This window comes from Drosophila nasuta, unplaced genomic scaffold (genome assembly GCF_023558535.2).
Source record: "Drosophila nasuta strain 15112-1781.00 unplaced genomic scaffold, ASM2355853v1 ctg16_pilon, whole genome shotgun sequence".
Classification (NCBI taxonomy): Eukaryota; Metazoa; Arthropoda; class Insecta; order Diptera; family Drosophilidae; genus Drosophila; species Drosophila nasuta.
Window position 1 is genome coordinate 492,570 of NW_026869398.1, and position 12,906 is coordinate 505,475.

The window sequence follows — 12,906 nt, forward strand, 5'->3', positions numbered from 1 at the left end:
GAATGATATTTCGCCTATATATGGTGCCTCATATGCATTCTTAAATGTTTGCCATTGTGATCTTGTACAATTAACCAGTGGTACTTGTACTATGCGGGCCCAAGAAAAGTTGTTGTTTTCAATTTTCTCGCCACATCATAATACACTTACAACACTTATAAACATTCACTTAAAAATGCACATTTGAACTAAACAAACATAGGCTGACATTCAGCTAATCGCCTTCAGACTCGATGTCACAATAAGGAACGACGCAATCCGTAGCTAGAGATTGCGGCGAGGCTACCAGCCGTAAGTTGTTCTTCGACAGCAGACGAAGCCAACCTGCTTGGAAGCAGTTCTCCGTTTCGCAGTGCGAGTCTGCAACTATCTCTGGCTACCGTCGTTTATGTAGACCATCTGTTTGTGGTGTACCGACAGCTGATGTGGCCAGCACAGTTGCGCCGTGAAGCTTTTGTTGTTGGCCGTTAATCACTCATTACAGTGGTGAATTTTTAGGTTTTTTGGGTTTATATAAGTTATTTCGGTGTTTTGATAGATTATGACTGCATTTTATTTAGATTAATACTTGTAACGAACACGTTTAGGGTGCCATCTTATTATGAGACGACCCGTTAAGTGGGCAGCAAACTGGAAGCATACTCTGCCTACAGTGGGTCTTTTGGGTCTAGTAAGCTACCGTGCCACACAGATAAAAGAAGGTAGACAGACTTAAGACGGGAACACACATTATAGGCTATCAACCGATAGACCGGTTAAGAAGTATATGCATTAAATATATAAATATGAAGAACCAAGATGGTTATGTTCTTCTTCTATACCCTCCCAACCTGTAAAAGCTTCTGGCTCTATGCCTTTACCCAAATTAAGCAACAAAAAGTAATATCAGGTTCCCATTACTTTATAATTTATTTCGACTTCATGATTATTTATCGATGTTAAGACCAAAAGACTTCAAAAATACTTTAATACTAATAAGAATAATAATAACCATAATAATAGCTGTCATATACGATTTACAAATGATTTCGGTGCGGCTATGCCGTACTTACAGATACTCTTTATACGCTGTTTTTATACCCGCTACCCATAGGGTAGAAGGGTATTATAACTTTGTGCCGGCAGAAAATGTATGTAACAGGTAGAAGGAGGCATCTCCGACCCCATAAAGTATATATATTCTTGATCAGCGTCAACAGCCGAGACGATATAGCCATGTCCGTCTGTCCGTATGAACACCTAGATCTCAGAGACTATAAGAGATAGAGCTGTAATTTTTTTTCAACAGCATTTGTTGTTTGCACGCAGATCAAGTTTGTTTCAAATTTTTGCCACGCCACTTCCGCCCCCGCAAATCAAAAAAATCGAATAACAAGTGTAATTTTAAAGCTAGAGCTACGAATTTTGGTATATACAACAATTACTGTAGTATTTATGATTCTTCAAAATTTGGTTGCGATCAGATAAAAATTGTGGAAGTTATTAAAGAAATACTTTTGTATGGGCAAAAACGCCTACTTACTAGGGGTCTGAGTTGCTTTGGCCGACAATCTGGAACATTGTGCCGTTTATGGTATATTTTGAATGGTGTACTGTATCGATATACCAAACATACCATTTAGTATATTTTTAGTGTTTTTTTTTTAATATTTTCGGTATCTTTTGAAAATGATACCGCAATATTTTGCCTTTATTAAAAATGGGTAGCGGGTATCTCACAGTCGAGCACACTCGACTGTAACTTTCTTACTTGTTTCTTACTGCATCGATATCGACAGGCCTGTGATGATTGATGAGCTGGGTGGAACTTCAAAAGGGATTAGAATATATAACAACTTTGATATAATATTATATACATACCATACCCATATGAGGACTTACTATTCGATTATATCTAACTTAAAATATAATACTAACTATAAAACTCAAATTTAAATTTAAATATGAATTACATTTCAATACGATTTTTAATTGAATTTACATTATATTGTCGAACAATTTATGAGGCAATGTGTTGGCGCATTTGAGTAATATTAGTTAAGAGCATGAAGTACCAAATGAAGTTGTTAGAATTAGGGCGAAGCGAGAGCGCAATAAAGCTTTCGTTTGTTGCTCTCTGAACGAATTCGCCTCGCTTCGCCGCTCTAGTTAAGTTAGGCTTAATGTAACTTAGCATAAAATTATAAAGACAGTTGAAATCAAGAACTCATCAGCGCGTCATCGCTCTCTACCTTTTCGCTTCATTTCGTTATACCAACAACAATTAGGTCTATTCTTTGTGTTCGCGAATAAAGCGGAATTTATAATCATAAAAACTCTTGTGATTTTTCATGGCGCCCCCGGGTGGACTCTAATTGTTGTTGAACGCGAGTGATTGATTGAAAAATAGAAAACAAAAACAAAACAAATTCGCGCCGGTCGGTTATAAAATATAATAAAAATATAAACAAACTATTAACTGTGCCAGTGCTGTGATTCTACTTGTGTTGGTGTCATCGCTGGACTCTTTGCATCATCGCTGGAGGATACCCTGCAACTGCAGAAATCACACAGAGGAAAGTGGCTGGGATCATTAAAGATCGCCAATTCCAGGTACTGTGCGAAAAATTGAAACTGAATTGGTTGCCAAGTTGCAAAATTCCAGTGACGATTTCAATTCTTGGCACATACGTAATAGTAGAGCATTTGCTTTTAAATTTTATATTTTTAAATTAAAAAGTGAACCGCTTAGGCAGAACTTTGTTTTTGTTTTCTAAGTGAAAGTGACTAGGGAAAATTTTTATTTCCATTGCATCGAACTTCTTCTCTTAGTTCGTTGCAATTTTCGCTTTCGTCGCCCCCCTTGTCACCAGATTCGTAGCCGCTGTAAGTTGTGTGCTGTTGCTAAGCGCACATACATACGTACATATATACATACATATATACCAGCAAGCCAACACTGCACCGGTGCATTTCGGCTCCGTGTTGTTGTTGCTTGCATTTTCGTTTTCGTTTCGCGCGCTTAGGAACAGCGCACATACACACATACATACGTTAGCAAGCCAGCATCTGCACAGTGCATTGCGCTCTGCAGTCTGTGTTGTTGCTTGCACTTTTCGTTGTCGCGCGCTTTGCAGCGCTCAGAACTCGCTCCCCTACATTCGGTGGTTGAGCATATCAGTGCGATATCTCGTTTGCTCCCTCGAATTGTGTACTCCCCTATTATTGTCCGAGATAGCTTAGTGGTTGCTAGGACAATTCAAAAATAATAATATATATATATATAAAAAAAAAATAATTTAAAAAAAAAAAAATAATAAATTTTTTTTTAAATTTTCTTTTTTGTTGTTGTTGTTGGAAGCAACAAGATTTATTTTGTATTTTATTTTTATATTTTATTTTTTTTCGTCTCTTTTAATAACCTAAATAAAAAATGAATTCGAAAGAAACTCTTGAAGGCTCTAAAAAAAAAAACTTACTATTTGCGTGAAGAGCATTAGCAGAATTAATGATCAAATTCTCGATGACACTATCGGTCGAGATTTGACAGAGCTAGAGTGCAGGCTTTAGATGGTGTCGTCGCATATTGAAAATGCTCTCAAATATCAAAGCAGAATTGAGACATTTGACGAATATGACGAATACCGGTGCGAGTTAGAAGAGATTTGCATTACTGCAAAGGCAAGGCTGAAGGCGATGGTGAAATCGTTGACCGATACTTCATCCGGCAATATATCGATTCAGCCGATTGCCGCTCCTCGTACCCGTCTGCCTAAACTCTCATTGCCAAAGTTCAGCGGAAAGTATTCCGAATTTAAAAATTTCATAAGTTTGTTTGAGACTCTTGTTGACAATGACCATTCAATTCCGCGCATTGAGAAATTCAATCATGTCATTTCTTGTCTCTCTGGTGAGGCTCTTGGAACGGTGTGAGCGTTTCAAGTCACCGAAGACAACTATGAGAAAGCAATGGCGAGTTTGAAAATAGAATATGACAATGATATTTAATGAAAATATCACTGCTCTTTTCAATTTTCCAAAGATTTCGCAGCCCTCCGCTTCAGCGTTGCGAAACTTGATTGACACTGTCTCTGCGATATACGGATCTTTGTTGTCGATAGGTGATGATAAGAAGATTGCAAATGCAATCCTTATTCACCTGGTCATGCACAAAGTTGATGCAATGACAAAGAAGAAGTGGGATGAGCAGCTAGATTACACGAAAATTCCATTATGGAGTGAGTGTGAAACTGTGCTTAATCGTCGATATCAGCACTTGTCAGCTGAGAATTCGACAAAGTCCGAAATCCAAGCCGTTTCCGCTAAACAGCTTAATAAAAGCTCGTTTTCGTGTACGACGCTCAAAAATAAGATTGATCAAAAGACCCAAATATGCGTATATTGCAATTCCGAAAATCATTCCATCGTGAGTTGCTCGATGTTTGCTGCCTTGGCAGTTAAACAGAGATTCGACTACGCAAAAACAACTGCATTATGCATAAATTGTCTTCGGAAGGGTCACACTCTCGCCAAATGTAAGGCAAAAAAGTGTCGTGTGTGCAGCCGTTCACATCATACGCTGCTGCACATATATTCTGCGACTACAAATAGTAGAGCGTTACCACCCCCGAGTCTCTCCGCTGTTGAGCCTGATCGTCCATCCACTTCGCATGCGATGCATGCGACCGTGTCGGATAAAGTGATCCTGGCCACAGCAGTCATCAAAATAACGACGAATTCAGGCGATTTCGTCTTAGCACGAGCTTTGCTGGACTCTGGGTCACAAATTAATTTTGTGACTGAGGAACTAGCTCAGCGGCTGCATTTGCGTAGAGAAGACTCGTGCATCAGCTTGCTTGGCATTGGTGAATCCAATTCTCAAGTTAAGAAAAAGATACACACTGTGGTGAAATCGCGAGTTGGCTGCAATGAATACGCGATCGATTTATGGATCCTCAAATCGATCTCAGGTTATCAGCCAGATCACACTGTAAATGTCAGTGGCTGGAAGATACCTGACAATATTCAGCTAGCGGATCCCTATTTCTTCAAACCGCAGAAAATTGATCTTCTTATCGGCGCTGAAACATTCTTTGACCTATTGTCCGTTGGCAAGCAAGGTCCAGAGTGTCCAATCCTCCAAAAGACAAACCTTGGGTGGATTGTCTCGGGGCGGTACACTCCTGGTGAAAAATCTCACCAGAAGATGACTGTCACTCTGAGCTATCAGGAAGAAAGCTTGAGCTCGATTGACAAGACCTTGCTGAAGTTTTGGACTGTCGAAGATGTGCGCTCTCCCTCCAAAGTCCTTTCCGCTGAACAACAAAGTTGTGAAGATCATTTCACAAATAATGTGAGAAGATTGCCGTCTGGTCGTTTCGAAGTAAGACTGCCGTTCAAATCAGATTCGGGTGCTCATTTGAAGTTGCTAAACGGCGGTTTTTGTCGCTTGAAAAACGCTTAACTCGAGATCCCGAGTTAAAGCGAATGTACTTGGAATTTATGGAAGAATATGTAGAGATGGGCCACATGTCCGAAGTGAGTCACATCCTTCCAAGTACACCACACTATGTTATTCCGCACCAATGTGTATTACGGCCCCAAAGCACTTCGACAAAGCTGAGGGTCGTATTTGATGCTTCGTGTCGCACTTCGACACATAAGGCGTTGAATGACATTCTGATGGTCGGGCCGACCATTCAAGAAGAGCTGTTTTCGACTCTGCTTCGTTTTCGATTGCATAAATATGCATTAACGGCCGACATCAAAAAGATGTACCGCCAAGTTATGGTGCACGAGGCAGATCGAAACTATCAGCTCATAGTGTGGAGAAAAGATCCATCAGACTTGTTGAGATTATTCAGATTAAATACTGTAACATATGGCACTGCGCCAGCGCCATTCTTGGCCATACGGTGTTTGATCCAGCTGAGCGAGATTGCGAAATCCTCGCACCCCATGGCAGCTGAGGTTATCAGGCAAGACTTCTACGTTGACGATATGTTGACTGGTGCCGCATGCGTCGAGGACCTGAAGACAATTAAGTCTGAAGTGTCGCAGATACTGCTAGAAGCAGGTTTTGAACTTGCGAAGTGGTTCTCGAATGCTCCTGGGTTCTCCGCATCAGACAGTACACCAAAGCCGATAACGATCTCCGAGACTGACGTGTTCCAATTCCGGATCGACGATTCATTCATGGGTCTTAAAGCGACAAAACGGAACATTCTCTCGGTGACATCGCGGTTATTCGATCCGCTTGGCCTATTGAGTCCCTTAATTATAAAAGCAAAGATACTGCTTCAAGAGCTCTGGCTTCAAAAGTTGGAGTGGGACGAATCCATACCATTGAGTTTGGATATATCGTGGTAGCAATTGAAGTCAAATTTGACACAATTGCAAAACATAAAAGTGCCACGATATTTGTTCACAGAGCCTACGTCACCGATAGAGATACATGGCTTCGCCGACGCCTCAATAAAAGCGTATGGGGCGTGTATTTACGTTCGTACGCATACTGCAGAAGGTTGTAAAGTATCATTACTAACCTCAAAATCAAAAGTAGCTCCCCTCAAGACTAAGACTCTTCCTAGACTTGAGTTTTGTGCAACTCACCTTCTTGCAGAACTCTGCCACCGCATACGAAGGCTGATCCGATCACCAATTGAACGAACGGTTCTTTGGTCAGATTCGGAAGTCACTATTCATTGGATCCGGTCACATCCCTCCACTCTCGCGACATTCGTGTCGAATCGAGTGGCCGAGATTCAAGAGTGGTCAGAGAGCGTGGAATGGCGTCATGTTCCAACTAAGCAGAACCCCGCAGACATTGTATCGAGAGGCTGCGATGTGACTGAACTGTGCGCGTCAATGAGGTTTAGTGGTCCGTCATTCTTGATGGATCGAAAGTTTTTCGTCGCACACAAGTCTGTTGAGAGTGTTCGCTTATGTGTTCCGCTTCATTCGAAGATGCAAAGACAAAACAGTTCAATTTGAACTGGTTCCAACGGCATCAGAACTGAAAGAAGCATTCAGTAAAATAGTAGAAGTAATGCAGGATTTCGAATTCAGAGACGATATAGAAAGGTTTCGTAAGAGTACACGTGTGAGCTCGAGTCTACAACGACTCAATCCTTTCATACATGATTATGAAGGATCTTGGTGTTCGTTCTCGTTGTTGCGAGTCGGGGGACGACTGGTAAATGCTCTTATTTCGTATGATGCTAAGTTTACACTCCTCTTGTCGAAGCGCTCACAATTTGCTCGCATCTATAAAGAAGTACCTTCACTTGACCAACTGTCACGCTGGCCCAAGAGCGCTCGCGAGCATTCTCAGAGAACGACTTTGGTTAGTCAATGCTCAAGAGCTTTGTCGTCAGACAGTACGATCATGCAACCGTTGCTTTAAATGCAAACTTCGGCTGCTTACGCAAATAATGGGAAATTTGCCTGCTGATCGACTCCGAGCGCTCCGCCCATTTTCAAAATGTGGCGTAGATTTTTGTGGCCCAGTTGAGCCTACCTATAGGAAAGCCGCCGTACAAGTCGTACATAGCTTTGTTCGTCTGTTTTGCGTCAAAAGCGGTTCACTTAGAAATTGTATCCGATCTGTCAACTAATGCATTTCTAATGGCTTGGTCGAAGAGGATGCCCGAGCCGAGTCCATGGCGACAATGCGACGAACTTCGTCGGAGCAAGTCGCCATCTGGAGGAGCTAAGGAGGCGAGTCGAGGCCGAGGAGAACGCAGTTCGCGACTTCGCATCAAGAAGCGGATACGAATTTGCGTTCATACCGCCGAGGGCTCCTCACTTCGGAGGACTATGGGAGGCAGGTGTGAAGTCTGCAAAGCACCTACTCCTACGGACGGTGGGCAACGCCCTGCTCACGGCCGAGGAGCTGCAGACAGTGGTCGTGGCGGTCGAGGCGGTGCTCAACTCCCGCCCGCTAGGAGCCGTAAGCAACGGCCCCAACGACGGCGAGGCGCTAACCCCAGGGCATCTACTGGTGGGCGGTCCACTGGTGGCACCGGCAGCATCGCGGACCCCGGACCAGGAGGGTCTGAGTTGCTTAAGGCGATGGCGAGCTGTCTCGTCGCTCAAGCGAGCGTTCTGGCAGCGATGGTTCCGGGAGTATGTACTGGGCCTGCAGGCACGGGCCAAGTGGGACCGGTTGCAGCCAAATCTGCGAATCGGAGAGCTCGTCGTCGTCGCAGAGGACAAACAGCCGCTGATGCAGTGGTTGGTGGGTCGAGTCGAGGCGGTGTACCCAGGAGCGGACGGGGCGGTGCGCGTCGCAGACGTGCAAACTAGCGCAGGAGGGCTATACAAACGGCCAATTCACAAATTGGCGCCTCTGCCAATCGTATGAAGGCACAGCCGTTCATCGGGGCCGGTGTTGGCGCATTTGAGTAATATTAGTTAAGAGCATGAAGTACCAAATGAAGTTGTTAGAATTAGGGCGAAGCGAGAGCGCAATAAAGCATTCGTTTGTTGCTCTCTGAGCGAATTCGCCTCGCTTCGCCGCTCTAGTTAAGTTAGGCTTAATGTAACTTAGCATAAAATTATAAAGACAGTTGAAATCAAGAACTCATCAGCTCGTCATCACTCTCTACCTTTTCGTTTCATTTCGTTGTACCAACAACAATTAGGTCTATTCTTTGTGTTCGCGAATAAAGCGGAATTATATACGAGAAAAGAAACAACAGCAACAAAGGCGGCAGCGAGTGCAATAGCACTATCGGCGGCGTCAGAAGCAGCAACGAAAATCGGCAGTGGCCTCCAGTGATAATCGCACTGACAATACAACATCCAATAAGAGATGCGACGACGAGTGGCGGCAAAGATCTCAATGCCGACGAGTGGTGCAGGCTCGGCAACACATAGCAGCGAGTCGTAGCAACGAGTCTGCGTCAGAAACGCGCAGCCTCAGCAGCGCATGACGCACTTCCACAGTGATAACGAGAAGTGGCAACGATCAGCTCTACTATGCCCATCCGTTCTCACTCAAAAGGTTTATCCGAAGCTTGCGTTCCTTCTGGAACCGCTTTAGCAACGCATGGCGTCGCTTCTACAGCCTCCTTCTGTCTTGGGCGTCACTAAACTGGTGACTCAAGTGCAAACTCTAGGCGTTTATTGGCAACTCCCTTTGCAAAGTTGTTGCCACGCCTTTTTGGCGCGGGACCTCTGCAGTTGCAGATCAGTTGGTGTGTGCTGTACAGTGGTCGTCGTCACGTGATTACAAACACAATATCCTACACCAGGAAAAAGGTAAGGAAAGGTATGAAAATTATGAAGTTTGGTTTTCTCGCAACGTACCTTGTTAAACCAACGAGAAGGCCAAATAATTTCAGAACAGTGCACTTTGAATAGTACGCACTCCCGAACAACACCAATAATAATTATATTTAATATTGTGACGGATGTCGTCAGATTTATTTTAATTGTTTTGCTGCGGCACACTTTATATCTGTAGCTTTTGAATTAAAAAGAGATGGTCTAGCCTAGATTAAGCGTGGATATCGATATTGTTTGATTAATCTAAGTTCGATATCGATATTATTTAATACGATACTAATGTGAATGGCAAAAGTGATCCTGCCAACTCACCGCAAATATTCGATTGATAATTAATAATATTCTAACATCTGTTGGCGAGTGCATCAATCATCGAATGCAGATGTTATCGCGAGCAGCTGTTAGCTTGCACAACAGTCGCGTCGCAAATATTGATACCGCCATACAATTTAAATTCAAATTGCAAATTAATGGACAATACTCACCCCTACACCACAAGTTCAATGTGAGTCTTTACGACGAAGATTGAATTTGAAAAAGGGTGAACGAGAACGTACCTATTTCTTTCCCTGTTAGATCTTCCAATAAGTACAAAGAATTGCCAATTTTCTTTTTAATGCGAGCGTTCATTCCAACAGGAGCTAACTTGGCATTAAAATTTTTTGCTGCATTGCTTAATGCAAAATTCCGTTTGACCAGTTGTTGTCCAACTTCAAAAGAACGTGGTCTACAACGCAAATTATACATCTGTTGATTTTTCTGATAAGCCATTGTGAGATGTTTTTCAATGTCTGCACGAATCTTCTGAAATTGATCAATTCTGTTTAAACCTTCCGTTCCATCGCTAAGCAAGTCAAGATTTCTAAGCAATTTAAAATCTTGACCATGTGTGGTCATATGTTGTCCGAATACTACAAAATATGGAGATATACCAATCGACTGGTGTATGGAATTTCTTAAAGCCGCATTGATACTTGGCAAATAAATGTCCCACACTCGCTGATCACTCCGTATATAAGCTCTTAAGGCTGCGTTAATAGAGCGATTAACTCTTTCGGCTGCATTTGATTGCAGAGCATACGCACCTGTTTTTATATGCTGAACTCCGTATTTGGAAAAAAAAAGTTAGTAAACTCATGGCTTTTAAATTGAGTGCCATTGTCGCTAACTATAACTTCCGGTACTCCAAAACATGGAAAGATATCATCTCTTAAATAATTGATAATAACTTGCGATGTAAATTTCTTTACTGGTTTTATAAAGTTAAACTTAGAAAAATGGTCAAGGATGATGAAAATTCCTACGTTGCCTTGTTTAGTGCGCGGAAAAGGACCAATAAAATCGATGTACATATAACCTCTGAAAAGGTCTGTCACTCGATACTTTATTTCCCATCGGCGGTTTTAAGTTGCACGTTGGATATTTAGTGATTCTACATATATCGCAATTTTTAATATAGTTGCGAACATCGACAACCATCTTGGGCCAAAAGAATATCCTTCTCAGTCGTTCTAAGCATTTAGCTATGCCACAGTGACTAGAAGTTGGCTGATCATGAGCAGCTCTGATCACTGATTGTCGTAATTCGCCTGGAACGAATAACTTCCTACAATCCTGATTAAATACGCAACGATGATAAATGAATTGGTCGATTACTTGAAAATCAGGTAAAGCAGCTTCTTGATAGCTATCTCTTTTGGACATATAAGCGATGGGTCTCTCGCTTCCTGTTTCATCCATTTGAGCTAATACAGCGCCTACTCCATAAGACGAAGCGTCGCATTGTACAACGAATGGCTTTGAATAATTCGGATGAAATAGAAATGGAGCAGTACACAGCTTGCGTTTGATTTCATCAAAGGCCACTTGAGCTACGTCATTCCATTCATACGATTTTCCTTTTAATAATTCAGTTCCCTAAATATGACTAGAATATTGAGAAATGAATCGCTGATACCATCCAATCATACCTAAAAATCTTCTTAGTTGTTCCGCGTTTTTGGAGCTGGGAAGTCATCCACGGCTTGTATTTTGTTAGGGTTTATTTGGAGAGTACCTTCTCCTACAATATATCCAAGATAATCTACTTGGCGTAAACCAAACTGACTTTTTCCGAAATTTATCGTCAGTCCCGCTTTATGCAATTGTGTAGCAACTGTAAACAAATGCTCCAAGTGCTCATTAAAACTTGCTGACATGACTAGCAGATCATCAAGATATACAAATATATGCGATTTTAACTGATACGGTATAACTTGATCCATCAATCTGCGCATAGTCTGAGGAGCATTGGTAAGACCAAAAGGCATACGTTTAAATTGATATAGAGGTCGGTTGGGTATTGTAAAAGCAGTTTTCGGACGAGAATCCGAATCCAAACGTATTTGCCAAAATGCGTCTTTTAAGTCAATCTTCGATATGCATTGCACCGAAGGAAGTCGACTTAAGAGACCATCCAACATAGGCATGGGATAGGCATCTTTTACTGTCGCCGCGTTGAATTTGCGAGCATCTAAACATAATCGAACCTTTCCTGGTTTAACGACTAACGTGACAGGAGAAGACCACGGCGAAGTGGGAGCTTCTTCGATTACGCCTATCTTAATCATTCGATCTACTTCTTCGCACAGCAACTTCTCTTTAGCTGGCGACAAAGAGTAGAATCTTTGCTTAATGGGTTTGATATTGCCTGTATCAATATTATGCTCTATGAGTGAGGTTTAACCTAGGCCGTCACGTTCTGATGAAGGAAAATATCCGATTACGGAATTCAATTTAGCTCTCTGCGACACAGAAAGATCAAGGCCAGATGAATCAAATGACGACTCTGCTTTGATCTTATTAATAGTGAACGAAGGCGTAATAGAGATGTCAAAGGCCTTCCAGAAATCCATACCACAAATCACATCTTGTTTAATGGACGGTACGAGCAAAAATTCGAAATCCTTAATCTTAGAATTAAAAGTGATGGGAATGCTAACTGTACCAGCAACAGTTTGCTTTAAACCATCGGCAGTATGAACAAAACCTTTAATTTTCTTAAATTTGTGTTTCATAGAGATAATGTGTTCTGCAAGAGCATGTCCAATCACACTTTTATTAGCGCCACTATCGAGGAGAGCTAAATAAGATTTGTCGAAAATGTCTGTAAACGGACGAGTATCATTTTTCTTGTGCACTATAGTGGAAATAGTAGAGCATTTTAATCTTCGACTATTTTCTCAAAATGCTTTCAGTCGTTGAGAAGAACGGCTTCTTTTGACGAACAATGCGTTGGCATTAAAAATTTCTGCTCGACGCTGGCTGGGTAGGATCTGTATTACCTCATTGTCAACGGGTAGCAGATCTCTACTAAACGTCGATATTTCAGAAACTGCAGATCCTAGCTGAGGACTCTGTTCCTTATCTTTCGGGCATCTGTCTGAAGATAAGTAGCAGAATCCATGGTACGAGGTGTCTGGCGGTTAGACTGAAAACGCTAAGGGGGGCTCCCAAGAACAAAATTAGCTAAAAATGGTCTCAGAATGGACTCATTAAACAATTCAACCCGGGCTGGGATGTCAGCCCAAACGTCGGTGGAACGCGTAACTGCTACCACCGGCGGGCACGGGGGGGAGAGATCCTCTCTGCGTGTCG